Source organism: Mixophyes fleayi, chromosome 2, assembly GCF_038048845.1.
Source record: "Mixophyes fleayi isolate aMixFle1 chromosome 2, aMixFle1.hap1, whole genome shotgun sequence".
NCBI classification, from domain to species: Eukaryota; Metazoa; Chordata; class Amphibia; order Anura; family Limnodynastidae; genus Mixophyes; species Mixophyes fleayi.
This window is the reverse complement of record NC_134403.1, coordinates 354,636,505-354,655,901: the sequence shown is the minus strand read 5'-3', so window position 1 is coordinate 354,655,901 and position 19,397 is coordinate 354,636,505. Positions and strand designations below refer to the sequence as shown.

Below are 19,397 nucleotides of genomic sequence, written 5' to 3'. Positions count from 1 at the left end.
TTTCAGTGCCTCCTTTTAGCAGCCTCAATCCCAAAAAAACACCAGACAAGAGCCAACAAGAAAATTATCAGGGTTTGGGCTGTGCTCTGTATGTCCTTGAGTCAGATTAAAGCAGCATTTCTGTAATGGGATGCTAATAAAGTGGAATGCATGCATATAAACTCTATATACTTACCTGTGGGACATAGTAGTTGTTTGCAAAAGTATTAATCATGATACGGGGCCAGCCCCCCCCCCCCCTCTATTAAGTGAATGCCCCCCCCCCCTCCCCATCAAGCATCCTGGTTTCTGTTGTGGTCCTCCAGCATGGAGGGGGTGCTGATGTGAGAAATCTGCCAGAACTCCCTCAAAGTATGAGAACACACGCGGCATAGACAGCCAGTTACCATAACACAGACTACACAGGTCTGGTTGTACTCACAGACATGGTAGTTCTCACAGCCTGCTGCTTCCTCTCTTCTGCACAAAGAGCAGTTTATCTACCTACACACTGAGCTATTATCTCCAGATATAACCTTATCTCATCCTTTCACTGTGTTGTCACTTCTGCTGAGACAAAATAAAGGGATATTTATTAACTGCATACAGTATGCTTCTTACTTGCTCAGGTTATGTGGTTGTATTAGGCATGCTTTAATTTTCCAATGGGCACACTGGGCATATGCCTACAGAAGTATACAATTTAGGGGACAGCATGCCAGTGGCTTTAAACTAATTCACCAAATTTCCTTTTTAAAGGGGGGTATTGAGCGTGAAGAGTGCCCAGTTGAGGTCTATTTACATACAATGCCTGGGACAGCACTTACTCTGGGTTGTGGGTGATTGTTTGACATAAAGTGTGTAAGAACAGTAGGACAAGACTGTCTACAATTATTTCAGTGCCCATGTGGAGGAATATCATTATACATTTTGTGTTCTGTACTTTATTAACATGTTACTCTTAGTGGCATCTTATTGAGCAAGATTTATAAACTTTATATCTGTAATATCAGTATGTGTAATCGTTTGCCATCAATACGTATTTACTACATGTAAGTTATTTCACACAACAATGAAATGTACAATCTGTTGCCGAATGAAATTCTGCACCGAACATTCCATTTCATTCACAAATACACAATTACAGGATATCCTCTTTCTTTGCATGTACAATATTGAAACGGAGCTGTGATACATAAAGAAAATACACGTAAGGGGTGATTGCACCACCTCACATAATTGCAAAATGCATCCATTCATTTGGAATATTTCAATATAAATACCACTATTGTATATTCACTGGTTTCCCTTGGTATAATAGCTGTGTTTCCATGTGTAAAGCAGACACATAATCATTAGATACATACTTGGGTATAGTAAAATTCATGTTTAGCAGCTGTGTGATCCTTTGTGCTTCTACCACACAGTAATTGTTATGAATGATTAGTTTGCAATGTTACCAAGAAAACAATTAGTGAACTCTGAATGGGGAGCAGTACGTCGCTCATAAAGCCAACCCAGGGAAACTTTTTGAAGAACTAGTCTATAATACTGTAACCACATAATTAATATGGAAGATTGATGATGTTTCATAGTCTTTTGCTTGCTGTATCACTGTATGAGTATATACGTATGTCAGCTTCTAGGGATACGATAGGCTTTCCATTTATTTGCCATTCTTGCCAAGATTAACCCTATACACACACTTACAAATCCATGTCTTCTTCTAAAAACGTATACAGTGTACCATACATAGAAAGGATAAATACATTTACTTGATGAATTTTCTATACATAAGAATCAGTTGCGATGTCATAGTCTGGTCACTTTATTACAGGTTTAGAGACTGGGATGAATTCTTAGACACTATCAGTTTCGGATAGGGATTAGTATATTTCCTTTATTTTATATAGAACTGTTTATTAAAGATATCAAATTGTGCATTATGTGAGATACATAAACAGGCTATATAACCAAATGTTGAATTAAACAGTTGAATCAATAATAGACAAACATACAGAACACATTGTAAACTATGGTATATAAATAGATGATGATGATGATGATGATGATGATGATGGCTATAATGCCTGGATTGATCATCTGAAACTGATATCTTATATGAGTAAGGAAGTGAAGCAGAAGAATAGAAAGAGGGATATGAACAGAGAGAAGGAACGTAAGGGAACAAGAAGGGGTAGAAGAAGGAGGGAAAAGGGTGAGGGATCCATTCAGGAGGAAAATCCCAAATAACCCTCACACTGAGACGTTCCAGGAAACTGAAGGGTTTAAGTAGACGGGAAGAGTTTCATTACGGAACTGTGACCAAGAAGCCCTGGGGCTAGATTTATTAAACTGCGGGTTTGAAAAAGTGGAGATGTTGCCTATAGCAACCAATGAGATTATAGCTGTCATTTATTTAGTACATTCTACAAAGTGACAGCAAGAATCTGATTGGTTGCTATAAGCAATATCTCCACTTTTTCAAACCCGCAGTTTAGAAAATATACCCCATGGTCTCAGATATGGAGAAAGAGGAGTTTCTTAAGACACACGTCCGATACTTCATCTCTTAAATCTGCTATGTTCTTTTGGTGACCAAGGGGAGAAGACAATGGGTCTAGTTGCTGCTTCTAGTTAGCAGGAGACTGCTTAAAACAACGTATCACATCAATTTGTTTTGATATTTAGGAACATGGGGGAGAACATCCACTGAGATGATGTTCAAAATCAGATTTCTGACCTCCTGCCAGAATCTTTGAGTTTTCCAACAATCCCACCAAATATGGAGAAAAGGATTCTTCTGGTTTCAGCCTATCCAGCATAGTTCTGAAACATTGGGAAAACATATTAAGAAGTCTTATTGGGATGTAATATCACCAATATAATAACGTATAGTCATTCTCTCTTTCAGATTCATATAGAAGTTTTTTGTTTTTTTTACCCCTGCCAGATCTCAGACCAGTCCTCCAAGTACAAGACCCCCCCCCCCCCCAGATCCGTGTGCCATTTATATTCATCATTTGTGTGGCAATAAAGAGTCGTATCAAGAGGAGGTGTAGTCCCTGGTAGAGTAGAAATATCTTTGAAAGTAGGGGCCTAGTACGTGTACTTATTCCCAAGTTACCCCTTACAGCTCTGGACCATTATAGCAGGGCAGACAAGCAGTGCTCAAGTGCCCTTGGGTTATTTTATTGATAAATTGCATCAGTAAGTGATTTTTTAAATTACCAAGATCAGAGATTACAAATCATACTTGTCGCCACATATTTGGAATCAGAGCCGTAAATTAAAATTTTTGCGCCTGGGAAGAGAAGAAAATTTTCCGCCCCGCTAGACCCTAATTTTAATCAAATGAACCTAAAATATCCATAAACTGCGCCCCCCTTCAACGTTGCGCCCTGGCCGGTGACCCCTCTCGCACAGCCCTAGTGTGGCTCTGCTGGTAACATATCCTTAAGGTGTAGAAGAAGGGCTAGGGGAAATGATTTATTGCGGTGGGACCAAATAGAGAGTGATAGGTTAATCTCGGGTTGAGACAGAGCAGACAAAGGCCTTTGTACAGGGTTACGGTATAATAAGGATGAAAGTGGAAAAGAGGATAGTGGTTGGCAGCCTCTGTATCTAACCAGATTGTACACCCAGAGGGGACCATGTACATGTACACGCTGCATCAATTGAGCCTCATTAGATTTTTTGTTATGGAAGGGAGGTCCCAGGTCTCTTGTTCTGATGGATCTCTGGAGCTGACTCTGGGATACTTTCTGGACCAGATAAAAAGTTAAAAAGTTTCTGGCGGTTTGAAAAGGATATAATCCTGTAGTCTGCGCGGGATATTCATTTCACCGATATAATGCGTCCTTTCCTGGATATGATTGTCTTGTTTCAATACAATTAATTGACGCTGAAGGAAGAGCCAACTTTGCACTATATATAGTGCATCAAGAATTCTAGGAGACAGATGTCTTCAATAGGTTTTTCACCCTGTGAGGCTATCCCTGAGCTCATGTCTTTGTAATGACTGTACTCGACTCCTCATAAAACACTTGTCCTTGTACAGTCTTGTGAAATTAGATACTATAAAGATGACTTTGTTCTGAGGTGACACTGCACATGGAATTATTACCATATGACATGTCTTCTTAATTAAATTAAAAGCATTCTGTAATGAGGCTACCATGACTTATCACTGTGATTGAGCTGGAAAGTGCTTTGGGTTCATGGTGCCTTTATCTTGTATAATATTTACATTGTGCTTATGAATATAAGATAGATAGATAGATAGATAGATAGATAGGTAGATAGATAGATAGATAGATAGATAGATAGATAGATAGATAGATAGATAGATAGATAGATATGAAATAGATAGATAGATAGATTGATAGATAGATTGATAGATATGAAATAGATAGATAGATAGATAGATAGATAGATTGATAGATAGATAGATAGATAGATATGAAATAGATAGATAGATAGATTGATAGATAGATAGATAGATAGATAGATAGATAGATATGAAATAGATAGATAGATAGATAGATAGATATGAAATAGATAGGTAGATAGATAGATAGACAGATAGATAGATAGATAGACAGATAGATAGATATGAAATAGATAGATAGATAGATAGATATGCGATAGATAGATAGATAGATAGATAGATAGATAGATAGATAGATATGCGATAGATAGATAGATATGAAATAGAAAGGTAGATAGATAGACAGATAGATAGATAGATAGATATGAAATAGATAGATAGATAGATAGATAGATAGATAGATAGATAGATTGATAGATAGATAGATAGATAGATAGATAGATAGATAGATAGATATGAAATAGATAGATAGATAGATTGATAGATAGATTGATAGATATGAAATAGATAGATAGATAGATAGATAGATAGATAGATAGATTGATAGATAGATAGATAGATAGATAGATAGATAGATAGATATGAAATAGATAGATAGATAGATTGATAGATAGATAGATAGATAGATAGATAGATAGATAGATATGAAATAGATAGATAGATAGATAGACAGATAGATTGATAGATAGATAGATAGATAGATATGAAATAGATAGATAGATAGAAAGATAGATAGATAGATAGATTGATAGATAGATAGATAGATAGATAGATAGATAGATAGATAGATATGAAATAGATAGATAGACAGACAGATAGATTGATAGATAGATAGATAGATAGATAGATAGATAGATAGATAGATAGATATGAAATAGATAGATAGATAGATAGATAGATAGATAGATAGATAGATTGATAGATTGATAGATAGATATGAAATAGATAGATAGACAACCTATATTTTAGATATCGGTATCCTTTAAAATGAGACTGGCCATCTAGCTTCTTTTTAGAAGCAAGACAAACCAGTTTATGACAGCTATGATTTGTGAAATATCAGCCACCACAATGACAGAAGACGGTGTCCTTCATGTCAGGGCAGAACATCAGTGGACATTTATGGATCTAATGCAAACAAAAAGGTGGTGTTGCCCATAGCAACCATTCAGAGTCTGCCTGCCATCCTTCTAGAAAAAGAAAGCAAAAATCGGATTATCCACTATGGACATTACAACTTATTAAGAGGTTGGTTACCTTATTATATTCAGTTTCTATCCGATGCTTGTCTCAGACTGGAATTGCAGTGGGCAGGGATGCAACATTCTGTAGCCAATCACATCATTATATTGTTCACAGCAGCATAAAGTATTTCAGTGAGTGTGCTGGGAGGGAGTGGCCTGTTTACCCATGTGATTCAGTTAGCGAGAGCATGACTGCTTGTGACAGAAGTACCAGGATGTAAGTGGTGGGGGGTTGATATTGGAAAAACCATTATCCCCTATAATCAAAGTAGTAATTGAGGCTCCAAATGCTGTAAGATTGCAGTATTAAATAACCTCTGTATGACACATTATCTATCTATCTATCTATCTATCTATCTATCTATCTATCTATCTATCATCATCATCACCAGCTATTTATATAGCGCCACTAATGACCTCAGTGCTGTGAAGCCGAAGTGCTAACCACTGAGCCACCGTACTGCCCATATCTATCTATCTATCTATCTATCTATCTATCTGTCTGTCTCATAGCTATCTATCTATCTATCTATCTATCTATCTATCTATCATCATCATCACCAGCTATTTATATAGCGCCACTAATTCCGCAGAGCTGTACAGAGAACTCTCATATCAGTCCTTGTCCCTTTGGAGCTTACAGTCTAAATTCCCTAACACACATGCACAGACTAGTGTCAATTTGATAGCAGTCAATTAACCTACTAGTATGTTTTTGGAATGTGGGAGGAAACCAGAGCACCTGGAGGAAACCCACAGAAACACGGGGAGAACATACAAACTCCACACAGATAAGGCCATGGTCAGGAGTCGACTCATTACCTCAGTGCTGTGAAGCAGAAGTGCTAACCACTGAGCCACCGTACTGCCCATATCTATCTATCTATCTATCTATCTATCTATCTATCTATTTCATATCTATCTGTGTCAAATCACACCAAGGGCCAATCTCAAGCACACGCAGCCACGTCTGAATCCAGCAATAGTCATGCCATAGTTACTTGTTTTTCTGCCATATCTCTTGATCCAGCTACAGGACTAGTCTGACAGCCTTGTATGCATGCTATAACATGTGCTTGCAGTCAGGAGCAACTGTACAATTGTATTTTATGTTCAGTAGACATTAACAACATCCTAATAAATGCAGTTCATTCAGGGAAAAATTAAACCCCACTGTTACTGTTTAATCATCAATTTCTTTATCGTTAACTTCTGCCATTAATTCTATATTTATTTTTTTCTATGTCTTCTTTTGCAAATTTATAATCCACATAGGCTTGGGACGTATCCTGCACTGTGTAGCAGAGCAGAGAGGACCTACACTCGAATTCATCAGCGCACGTATCTGAGATTCATTCCTTGATGAGCCGATATTGTTTTAAAACGCATGTTGCGCTCAGTATGTGTCCCTAGATGAATTAGACCCATATATACATATATTATTTTAAATGTCACCCAAAACCTGCAGATTTATGTGCTCAGCTATTTATCTGTAGTTTGTACAGAGACACCACATAGGTCGTTTCTGACCTAGACTAACACCGCTGACTGTTTCGGATTATGCATCCACATCATCAAAAATAGATAAACAACCCAGATTTGAGCAACGTTATGTCTGATACCTACAGAATATAGTTATCCTTCTGAATTAACACTTTGCTACCTCTATTTAGATGTATATGTTGTCTGGGTCTGTGAGTGACCCACAGACTTTTGTTGTAAAGTAGCTGTTTATATCTACTACTTTATTTTCCATTTACGTGCACTCTAACGGAGGAGTAATTATATATCACAGCGGTGGAACAGATTGAAATGAGATGAGAAGGTAGCAAATTGGAAAGCGTAGGAAAGCAACCACTGGGAATGAGATCAAAGAAAAGATAGAATGCAAAATAAGAGAAGAGAAGAATAGAAAGAACAATAATACACCCTACACATAAAAGAGAATAAACTGAAATGTTTTACATTACCCAAAACCACCCTTATTTTTATTATGCTTTTAAGCTTTAAGAGCACATCAATATGCACATCTTGTATAGAGAGTGTTAGCTTGGTCAGTAAGTTTGATGATGATCATAATAACTGTAATTCATGTTATACTTTATTTCAAGTCATTGAACTTTAAGGAGAACCTGACACCTTTTGTAAAGTCTCCTTTTATGTGAAATAAGAAAAAACAGAATCCCTGGATGGCCCCAGGGGAAAACATAACATATCTTCACACGCTGTATGTGTATGGACTGATCCAGGTAGCACTGTGTTCTGCAGACTCCCGGGCAGTTTTTTTCCTGTTCCCAGGTCCTTTGCCACGTAAGATGGTAAAAAATTAGAGGAAATGTATTTCAGAAACCACCTGAACGTGAGCATAATGACCAAGTGTCAGTGTGTCATTGTTCTGGGAACTTAGTCTCAGTGTCATTGTTCTGGAACCCAAGTGTCAATGTGTCATTGTACTGGGACCAAAGTGTCAGTGTGTCATTGTTCTGGAACCCGAGTATCAGTGTCTTTGTTCTGGGACTCAAGTGTCAGTGTGCCATTGTTCTGGAATTCGAGTATAAGTGTGTCATTGTTCTTGAATCCAATTGTTAGTGTGCATTGTTCTGGAATTCAAGTGTCAGTGTGTCATTGTTCTGGAACCCCAAGTGTCAGTGTGTCATTGTTCTTGAACCCGAGTGTCAGTGTGTCATTGTTCTGAACCCCAAGTGTCAGTGTGTCATTGTTCTGAACCCAAAGTGTCAGTGTCATTGTTCTAAACCCCAAGTGTCAGTGTGTCATTGTTCTGGAACCTGAGTGTCAGTGTGTCATTGTTCTAGGACCCAAGTCTCAGTCTGTCCGAAGCCACATCAGGCCATTTGCATAGAGCAAGTACTGATATGTCAGGCCCTATCCCAGATAAAGGGGGCATGAAGGGATTACATAGACTTTTTGGGGGGGGAGATGTTTAAATACATGGTGCACAATGCTCTATGCAAAAGGAGATGTTACACAAGATGACAGATTTTCTTTAACAGAGAGAGGTCAAAGCTCCACAAATTGATGAGAGAGAGAGGTTTTTGGAATAGGAATAATTTATAGACAACTAGGACCAAAGGAGGAGTTGGATAGATTATTAATAGAGGAAACCACTGACATGTCAATGAAAGGTGAGGTGATAATTATGGGAGACTTCAATATGCCTGATGGGGACTGGAATGTGCTAATTGCTATATCAGCCAGGAGTACTGACGTTCTGGTTTGCTTGAATTCAGCATCTCTAAAGAAATTAGTTAGGGAATCACACGATAGGAAGAAATCACAGACTTTATCTGACAAATAGAGATGTAGTATCATTTGTATCTATAGGTGAGATCTTGGGGTCTAGTGATCAGTGGTCAGTTTGGTTTTATATACAGACAGGAATAAGGCAGAACATCAACAAAACAAATGTTTCACATTTCAGAGAAGCCGGTTTTAGTCAAATGAGAAACCATTTACGTGAATCTATGACAGGCTGAGCATTGCCAAGAGGATTGAAGGAACAGTGGAAAAAAACTGCATTATTTAATGCAACAGAACGTTGTGCCAGATACGTTATTAAAAGAAAAAGGAAGAGAAAAGCAAAAGGGTTCTTCAAGAACGTGGCAGCTGTTTGCTAAGCGCTAAGAAAACCCTATATAAGAAATAGAGGTAGACCCAGAGGAGGATTAAAAAATATATACAGCAAGTCTAAAAGTGACTAAACACACAACAGAAGAGGCTAAGGAGCAAACAGAAGAAAAGACTGCACAGTCATTATAAAAGGGTGACCTTGGAAAATCTATTGTATGGAATATATTTCTAACATTCTTCATAATACTCAGAATAAATTGTCTTGCACATGGAATCCCTGGCTGCCCCTCCGCTACAAGACTAAACTGATTCTCCATATTGTAGTAGACAAAAAAATCATTATTATTATTATTATTATTATTATTATTATTATTACAAAGTATTTACTGTTGAAAATTCAAAGTGGCCACCTATACCCTAATGTGCTGTAAACAGGTATATTTACTACAGAAGAGGTGTTACTTAAACTCTCAAAATTAAAAGGAGATAAGTCAATGAGTGCAGATCAGTGGTCAAAGTGGAAATTTAGATGTGACGTGTATGAAATATGTAAGTGAATAGAATTTACAATGAAAGCAGTAGGAGAAGTTGCGGTATGACATAGCACCCTATACACATACACTTCCACCACTGGTCCATGATGGTATACATACAAGAGTATTAAAAAAGAGTATTGTTAAAAAAAAGTATAAGGCTGGATACACAATGGAGCATATTCACCCAATAATCGGGCAAATCAGCCGACATACGACCGTTTGGTCGGAAGTCGGGTTAGTGTGTATAGCGACACGATGGTCGAAAGTCGCTCCAAAGTGCCCTTTGTTGGCTCATTTGGATGGTCGTACTGTTTAATATTTTCCGACCAATCCACCTAACGATCATGTAGAGTGTATAAGTTTCTGATCGATCCACGAGCAACGGCTGATAGATCCTTGAGCTGTGACTCCTTTGGGGGCGGGTGTATGCTAATTTCTGATGCCTGTACCAGTCCCATGTGGTGCGGTGTCAACACGTCACTTATTTGGTAAATAGGTGGTCAAGAAATAGAAGGTGTCTATTACATTAATGCGTACAGCACATGTCGCCCATTTTAATTATAAACCTTTGTCAGTGGGGTGTTATAAAATAACAATGTTTTATTTATATGTCATCGGGGTTCTTGTCCCATATCTCCTGCAGCAGGGGCATTTGAGAGAATGACTATCTCCTCTTGAACCAGTCTTTGGTCCAACAAGATATATTCTTTCTTCTTCTTTCCCTTCGGGTCTGTACTTGCAGTCTTCTTGCCACAGTGAGCAGAAAAAGAGCAGCTGCTTGTTGTTCTTCAACAGTATCCATATTAGTAAAACAATTCCTTGATGTGCGGTTACGAACAAACGTACACTGTACACATGCAAACGAAAAGGTGTTACCCTCGCTTTTTTTATGAGGTTTGGGTGGTTACTATTGAACATGCTCTGCCCTTTATTTAAGTTTCTTGAGGATATCGTTACATGGACCTCATAAGTCGTTTCATTGTATACAAAATTCTAATCTTTGCTCATGACAATATGGCTGTGGAAAGTCGCTGTCCGGACGGGGGGTCTTTCGTTAATCGTCTAAAACGTGACTAATGTGTACGCATTAATCGTCTGAGCGATCGGAACTTTGGTTAAAGGTAAAGTCGTTGTAGATAACACATCGGTAGGAAAATTCTCCAGTGTGTACCTATCCTAAGTGTAAATTAACCAAACTTTTTTGACTGTTCACAGTCATAATTCCCGGTGATTGGAGAACGGCAGATTTAGTTCCACTACACAAAATAAAGCAGCCGGGAAGAATATAATTACTAAAGACCACAGCAATAGTAGGAAATTAAAGGAATCACTTTTAAAAAAAAAGAATCATTGACACTTTAGAGACAAGCAAATCACAGGATCCAATGCAGCATTAATTTGCTGCTGGGAGATCGTGTCATACAAATAGTTCATTTTTTTAGACTTTGCAACTAAGTGATAGATCAGGGTGTATCAGTGGATAGAGCTTACCTAGGTTTTAGAAAGGCATCGGATACAGTATCACACAATAAATTAATTCGGAACTAAAAATTCTTGGAATTGTTTATTAATATTGTTTATTTATATAGTGCCATCCTACTACACAGAGACTATTGAATAATGTACATTAGTCCCTGTCCCCATTGGAGCTTACAGTCTAAATTGTCTACTATACATACACACACACTAGGGTCTTTTTTGTCAGTAGCTAATTAACCTACTAAAGTATATTTTGGAGTGTGGGAAGAAACTGGGACACCCGGAGGGAGCCCATGTAAACCAGGGGAGAGCATACAAACTCCACACACAGATAGAGAACTCGTTGCAACTGAACTCATAGTGAGACAGCAATGCTAACCACTGTGCCAATGTGCCGCCGAAAAATAAATAAAGAATAAGTTGCCTAGCGGTTGATTTCCACTTTTACTTTTACCTGTGTGCACTCACCAAGAGTTATCGTACCTAAATAAATAAAGACACGTGACACTTGTTTGGCGAGTGAAAGGTCACAAATTTTATTATAAATTCTTAGTTCTTTGTAAGGATATCCTTATGTCTATCCCAAGAATGTTTAAACTGCTCTACTGTATTAGCCTCTACCCTCTCTGATGGGAGGCTGTTGCACTTATCCACTACCCTATCTGTGAAGTAGTTTTTCCTCACATTTCCTCTGTACCTACTTCCCCCAGTGTTAGTACATGTCCTCGTGTTCTAATACTTCTCTTCCCCCCAGTGTCAGTACATGTCCTCGTGTTCTAGTACTTCTCTTCCCCCCAGTGTCAGTACATGTCCTCGTGTTCTAGTACTTCTCTTCCCCCCAGTGTCAGTACATGTCCTCGTGTTCTAATACTTCTCTTCCCCCCAGTGTCAGTACATGTCCTCGTGTTCTAATACTTCTCTTCCCCCCAGTGTCAGTACATGTCCTCGTGTTCTAATACTTCTCTTCCCCCCAGTGTCAGTACATGTCCTTGTGTTCTAATACTTCTCTTCCCCCCAGTGTCAGTACATGTCCTCGTGTTCTAATACTTCTCTTCCCCCCAGTGTCAGTACATGTCCTTGTGTTCTAATACTTCTCTTCCCCCCAGTGTCAGTGCATGTCCTCATGTTCTAATACTTCTCTTCCCCCCCCCCAGTGTCAGTACATGTCCTCGTGTTCTAATACTTCTCTTCCCCCCAGTGTCAGTACATGTCCTCATGTTCTAATACTTCTCTTCCCCCCAGTGTCAGTACATGTCCTCGTGTTCTAACACTTCTCTTCCCCCCAGTGTCAGTACATGTCCTTGTGTTCTAATACTTCTCTTCCCCCCAGTGTCAGTACATGTCCTCGTGTTCTAATACTTCTCTTCCCCCCAGTGTCAGTGCATGTCCTCGTGTTCTAGTACTTCTCTTCCCCCAGTGTCAGTACATGTCCTCGTGTTCTAGTACTTCTCTTCCCCCCAGTGTCAGTGCATGTCCTCGTGTTCTAATACTTCTCTTCCCTCCAGTGTCAGTGCATGTCCTCGTGTTCTAATACTTCTCTTCCCCCCAGTGTCAGTACATGTCCTCGTGTTCTAGTACTTCTCTTCCCCCCAGTGTCAGTACATGTCCTCGTGTTCTTATACTTCTCTTCCCCCCCAGTGTCAGTGTATGTCCTCGTGTTCTAATACTTCTCTTCCCCCCAGTGTCAGTACATGTCCTGGTGTTCTAATACTTCTCTTCCCTCCAGTGTCAGTGCATGTCCTCGTGTTCTAATACTTCTCTTCCCCCCAGTGTCAGTACATGTCCTCGTGTTCTAATACTTCTCTTCCCTCCAGTGTCAGTACATGTCCTCGTGTTCTAATACTTCTCTTCCCCCCAGTGTCAGTACATGTCCTCGTGTTCTAATACTTCTCTTCCCCCCAGTGTCAGTACATGTCCTCGTGTTCTAATACTTCTCTTTCTTTGAAGAATATTTCCCTCCTGTACCTTGTTATAACCCTTGATATAGGTTGAGTAAGGTCTATACTGTAGTTTGTCTTGAACAAGATAACAGCTTCTTGTTTCATCACAAATACACGTTTAACCAAAAAAAAGGCAAATTAAGCAAACTTGCAAATGCATCTAAATGCTTCCTAAACACATACATAAAGTTATATGAAGCTTATGCGTATTTACCTGCATTTAAAAATAATGTATTGCAAGCGCCAGTTTGTACCTAGAAAAAGGGGGATTTTATGAAAGCAAACGGAGGGAAGCGCCAGTAGAATACTTGTATAGGAAGAGGTATTATAAGGCTACAGGTCACTGGTGAGACACCACCCTGCGTACTGTGTACAGTTCTGTAAAAAGATATTACGCATTATTAAAATAGAGACATTTTAGAGAAGGTCTAACACAATGGTGCATTGGACTGTATAACACAACTTATCAGGAAACACTTCAAGAGTTCAACATTACAGAATAGACAGAGATGATATGATAGAGACATTTTAATATACCGACATTATTAATACAGTTCAGGAAGACTAAACATAAGAGGATTTCTAGAGCACACACAGAACGTTAGTGATAGATCATACTTGCTGACTTTCTGACTCTGTCCAGGGTTGCCAACTCTCAAATGAAAAACAAGCAACCGGTTAGTGAAAAACAAGCCCAAAACAAGCCCAAATCAATCCTAAAAAGCCCCCAAAAAAGCCCAACTTACAGGCGACCGTCCTCTTCTATAACACTAATTTCTACACCGAATCTCCATTTAGAAAACCTTTATAAACACAAGAGGACACATTTATACACTGATATGGCAAATGAAAAAGCAAATGCTGTAATTTAGGACTCTGTTATGTCTATACCACTCAGCCCCATGATACAACAGTATAATCAGTCTTCTGACATGAGCAGCTTACTGAATGGGAGGGGAGGGTGTTATATAGCAGTGTTACCTGCTATAAGTGCAGCGATCGCGTGTCTGTCACAGCACTTATCTCAGTAGGTTGCTGTAGATCCGTCTTCCTGTGATTTATTCCACGTCCTCCTCTGACAAAGCGCCACTTCATTGGAGGAATTCGCTGCACAACCCGCCCACAAAAAAAACAAACCTGAAAGCACCAATCACAAAATGGTAACAGGGGAAAAAAAGCAAAAAAAAAAAAACGATTATGCAGCCTGAGGACTTGGAGAAAGTGTCCAAGCCCAAAAACAAGCTACCCGCGGCAGTGGAAAAAAACCTGCAACTTCACAAAAAAAGAAGCCCAATTCCGCGGAATTGGCAACCATGACTCTGTCCTCTGGGAGGACAGGTCATGTGACAGGGGTAGGAGGGGACGTGGTCATGTCTTTGCGTCACCATAGCTCCGCCCCCACTATAAAATGACGGAATCCACAGCATTGAATAGCGATGGGTGGGGCTTAATGCCCCAATTAAGCCCCGCCTGCGATATTCAATGCCGTGAATATCTGCATTTTTTAGGATCCGGGAGGTTTGCCTATTCTTCCGGGAGTCCAGGAGGACTCCCCGAATTTCGGTAGCCTCCCGGAAATAAATTGTGGTGGGATATAATACAGTAACAGAAATCTAGAATGCATGGAACAAACATATAGTTATTGTTAAGAATTAGAAAATATATAAAACCCAGAAACAACAGCTCCCCCCACCAAAAAAAACAAAAAAAATACATTAAAAGCATACTATGTGGTCCTGTGGGTTCTTTTCTGCTGTGAAATTATGTTTCTGTGTTTCTATGTGTGTCACCGAATCCGTCTAGGTAAACTCAATAAAGCAGACAAATCAGTTCATGCCCCATAAAGTTTACATCCTATTTTTGGTGCCTGTGAAACAATGAGATGATGTCAATTGGCCAATGTCACAAAGGACAAGAGCAGTGTACTCTATTCTAAGAACATGTCTTTTGCATCAAATATCCCATAGGAGGATAATATAATTGGCTACGTTACTGTTGTAAGTTCAGAGAATAGCTGGAATTCTATATTAAAACAATTCTTACAGAACTAATTCTGTGCTGATTTAAAGGTCTTTTCACCTTCAGACAAATGTAATTTATTGGTTTGGCCATCAGCAGTTTAAAAAGAAAAAAAACAAAACAATATTGCTATATATTTCTGACTTCCTCCTGTGTTTTTCTACAGTGCCTTTATAACATCAGGCAGAGCTGTTTATCTGTGTAACCCTTGGATCCATCACAGATCATCTCTGCTCTGCATTGAATGCAACTGTAACCAGTGTGGTTTTGTGTTGCGTCTAAGTGCAACAATAATTTATCTAAGGGCAATTAAAAAAAAGTCAATTCTGCTTGGGTGATATAAAGTATAATTGTAGCTATATTAGTGGTACACTAGCAAAAGAAACCCATTTATTACGACTTCACTGGGTGACAGATTATTTCAGGTGAACCAATACCAGCAGGAGCATATACGATGGATGAGGTGGAGTATATTGTGGCCACCGACCTCTACTTACAGTGGAGGTGGGTGGATACTGAAAGTGGTTTGCCCGGAACTGGACCATGGAACTAGGTGGAGTGAAGTTTGTGCGGAAGGAGAGAGCAAAGTACCTGTCTGGGGCAATATGTTAATGCGTAGGGCAAGAGCAGAATTTGAAGTGCCAAGACTGTAGACAGAGGGCTATTTGCTCAGCACTGTCTGGTTCTTGTGGTGTGGATAAGGCCTTACATCCACTATCTATCTTATTGTGTGATTGGCAGATCACATGAAAAGTTAGGGAGTGGGAGGGCTCTAAGAAGGAATAAGGAGATTTGTGTGTTGTGATTGGTTGCTACTGCTATGAGGAGGAGGGGCATATCCACAAGAGAATGGTCTTGCAACTTTACCTTAGAAAAACAATTATTTATATCATGGGGTTTTTCGTTCAAGAACCTATTGATTTTTAACATTCCCTTATGCTAGTACATACATTATAACATTGAGAAGGAAGTGACATACGCAATAGAATTCTTGTAATGTAAAAAGAAAGATGGCTTCTGCTACTGATCTTTGTGGAGAGAAGACTAATGTTATTGAGGGTTTTAATGGACACACTGGGGGGAAGGGGATCAATTGGCCCTGATGTGACCCAGGACACCACCGCTGCGCACATTGTCACCCATTGCGTTAAGGAATCTCTGCTCTAAGGGGTGAGAGGAAAAATGAGCAGATATTTCAGCCTCAACACCTGCACAATGTGTCTCCATGGACTGTTCGGAGATACATTAAGCTGAATTGAATCTCCCCAAATGTATCACAGAGTTTCCAGACTTAGATGTGTGTTAAAAAAAAAAAGTTGACGGACCAGGGCCACCTCTATAATTCATACTTTCCAACTCTCCCTGAATGTCAGGGAGACTCCCTGAAATAGGGGTGATCTCTCAAAGTTCAGAAATTGTGTCCTATGTCCATGTATTGATGCCTATGGAGGTGGCCATTTTCACGGAGACCAAGATTTAATCAAAGACTGACAGGTAAGACAACATGACTTCAGTAATGGAGACAGAAATGTAAAAGACACTTCAGTCTCTAGAAATTCATTAGCTGCTTTTCTATAACGCATATTTGCCTTCTCTCTCAGAATGTCCGGGAGACTCCCGCATTTCTGGGAGATCTCCCGGGAGAGCAGGACAACCTCCCGGTTCTCGCCCCCGCAATAGATAAGTGTGGGGGGGAAGGGGTTTAATTATGCAAATATTGCGTCATCATAGCCCCGCCCCCTGCTGCAATTGGACAAAATTGTGACAATCGTTTAGGGGGTGGGACCAAAATGATGTGATTCGTCAAGCCCCACCCACACATGCCCTCCTCCCCCGGGATCTCCCTGAAGCCAATGAGGAAAAGTTGGCAAGTATGTATATAAATAGGCCCAGCAAATTCAGACAGACTTGTAAAGCATACTAAAAATGAAAAAGGATGTAAGAATTTCCTAAACAGTAACTGTATAATTTGATATAGAGGAAATTAGTTTTGTTAGGGAAGGGGAATATAATTTTTGATCATGGAAAGGATTTATCTTAATAAAATGAATAAGACAGCGGTTTTTCATTCCCAGTATAACCATATGCAAGATAATAGCTGATTATTCTGTGCTTTACACTTTATACACAGAGTTTAATGGAGAAAATGACACAGAAAGGTATGAGCATATGGGATACACAGTTACTAATTTTTACACTTAAAATGTCCCACTTGAGATGTGGCCCACTCAATACACCTGATTAAGGCACAATTCTATAGGAAGACTGCAATGGCTGCGAAATTACAGTTTACCGATAATTATAATGTAATTACACTCATGAACACTAGGGGGTGCTGCCTTAAATGTTTCAATGAGCACTGAAACTATTTTGGTTTTGCTTTTAAGTATGAGACATACTTGTGTAGACTCTTTTGAAAACAGGAATATAGCACATATTGCATCTTTTTATCTCATATTCTATATTATATGCGATCAGTATGATATTAAAATTAGTTTTCTCAATCTATGTCAGGTGTCCCTAATTATAATTAAGGATAACTAAACGTAACTGCAAAGAGCTGTTAATAATGTCTTAAAAGTAGTATTTGCAGAAAAACATCTTATATTGTATCCAGACTTTTTTTTATAGGTGGAAACTATTAAACATTATATTTTGCTAACAGGGAACAAATACTTATGTATAGTGATCAACATATTTATGCAAAAACTGTTACCACGGCCTGATTAAGGGTCCAGGTCAGGCTTATATGTGGTAGGTAAAAGCAAACTCGTCCTTAATCGAAAACCCAGCTTACTTCACCCTTGGCTCAATATCAGTGGCTGAAAACTGAGTCAAGTTTTCAAATCTTTTTCAATAAAGATCCCTCTCGTTCTTCTGTCCCCTTCATGCGTTTTCCACTTGTCTTTTTAAATGGTTCACAAAATATTTGTCTCTTATTTTGTTTTAATTTTTCTTTCATGTTTTATTTTTACTTTGGAGAACAAGTATTGTTTTATATTTTAACATTTATTTCAGTTTATCTCCGTCACAATTTTGCCCCTCCCCCAAAAGCCTTACACCCTAGGCTGTAGCCTAGTCAGCTTATTGGATAATCAGGCCCTGGCTGTTACACAGAACATTATACACAAAGGCACGGTGGCTCAGTGGTTAGCACTTCTGCCTCACAGCACTGGGGTCATGAGTTCGATTCCTGACCATGGCCTTATCTGTGAGGAGTTTGTATGTTCTACTTGTGTTTGCGTGGGTTTCCTCCAGGTGCTCCGGTTTCCTCCCACACTCCAAAAACATACTGGTAGGTTAATTGGCTGCTATTAAATTGGCTCTAGTCTCTGTCTCTCTCTCTTTATGTTAGGGAATTTAGACTGTAAGCTCCAATGGGACAGGGACTGATGTGAATGAGTTCTCTGTACAGCGCTGCGGAATTAGTGGCGCTATATAAATGATGATGATGATGCTCTGTAAAGTGTTCCTGTTACCTTGATTATTCTGATGTCACTAATTCCTAGTAATTTCATTGGCTGACTGAACATTGGCTCAGCCCACAAAATGGCTGCTACCACTGCTAATAGGCAAGGGGTACAATTTCTGCATTGGCTGTAACCTATCCATGCCATGTCTGCTTTTCAATCCGTACAGCCTACGACTAGCTGGTTATTTTCAGTAGATGCTAAAGAGAATGCAAAAGAGATTTCAAAATGTATATTTCACTTTCTTCCAATTATATTCACATGTATGGCACAGGTCTTATTATTGCTTGTCAAAAATGCTTAGGCTGAAGGGCATGATTAGGGAAAGAGTGCAAAAAATGTACATGGTCTGACACTGACATATGCTCCCTGTGCGCAGGACGTGTTGGTTAGTATTCCAGCTGCGTTAATAGCAGTGTCCTAAGCATATAAAGTTTCTTCCACTTATACCACTGAAATCCCTTCTCCAGGCAGAAAGGCTTGATGATTATGTAGCACCGTCTAATATGACTGCGGGAGACAAAAAGACTCTGCATTTCACAGATAGGAGATAATCCAGTAGCAGAATGGGTACCAGGAATTCTTAAATATAAATCACTATATTGTTGTTTTTTTGTTCTTCAGTGTTACTTTTCAGCTGTCAGATAAATGACTGCAAGCACCACACACACAAAAAAAAATAGTCTGGTTACCCACATAAACCACACTTGCCCACTCTCCCAAAAGGGCAGCATGGTGGCTCAGTGGTTAGC

At 39.2% G+C, this 19,397-nt stretch overlaps 1 protein-coding gene across 6 annotated transcripts in view; it reads left to right on the top strand.

The window, feature by feature from the left end:
* Positions 1 to 19,397, top strand: part of GRIK1 (glutamate ionotropic receptor kainate type subunit 1) — a 353,375-nt gene that overhangs the window by 240 nt on the left and 333,738 nt on the right. The gene's annotated exons all lie outside the window — the stretch shown is intronic.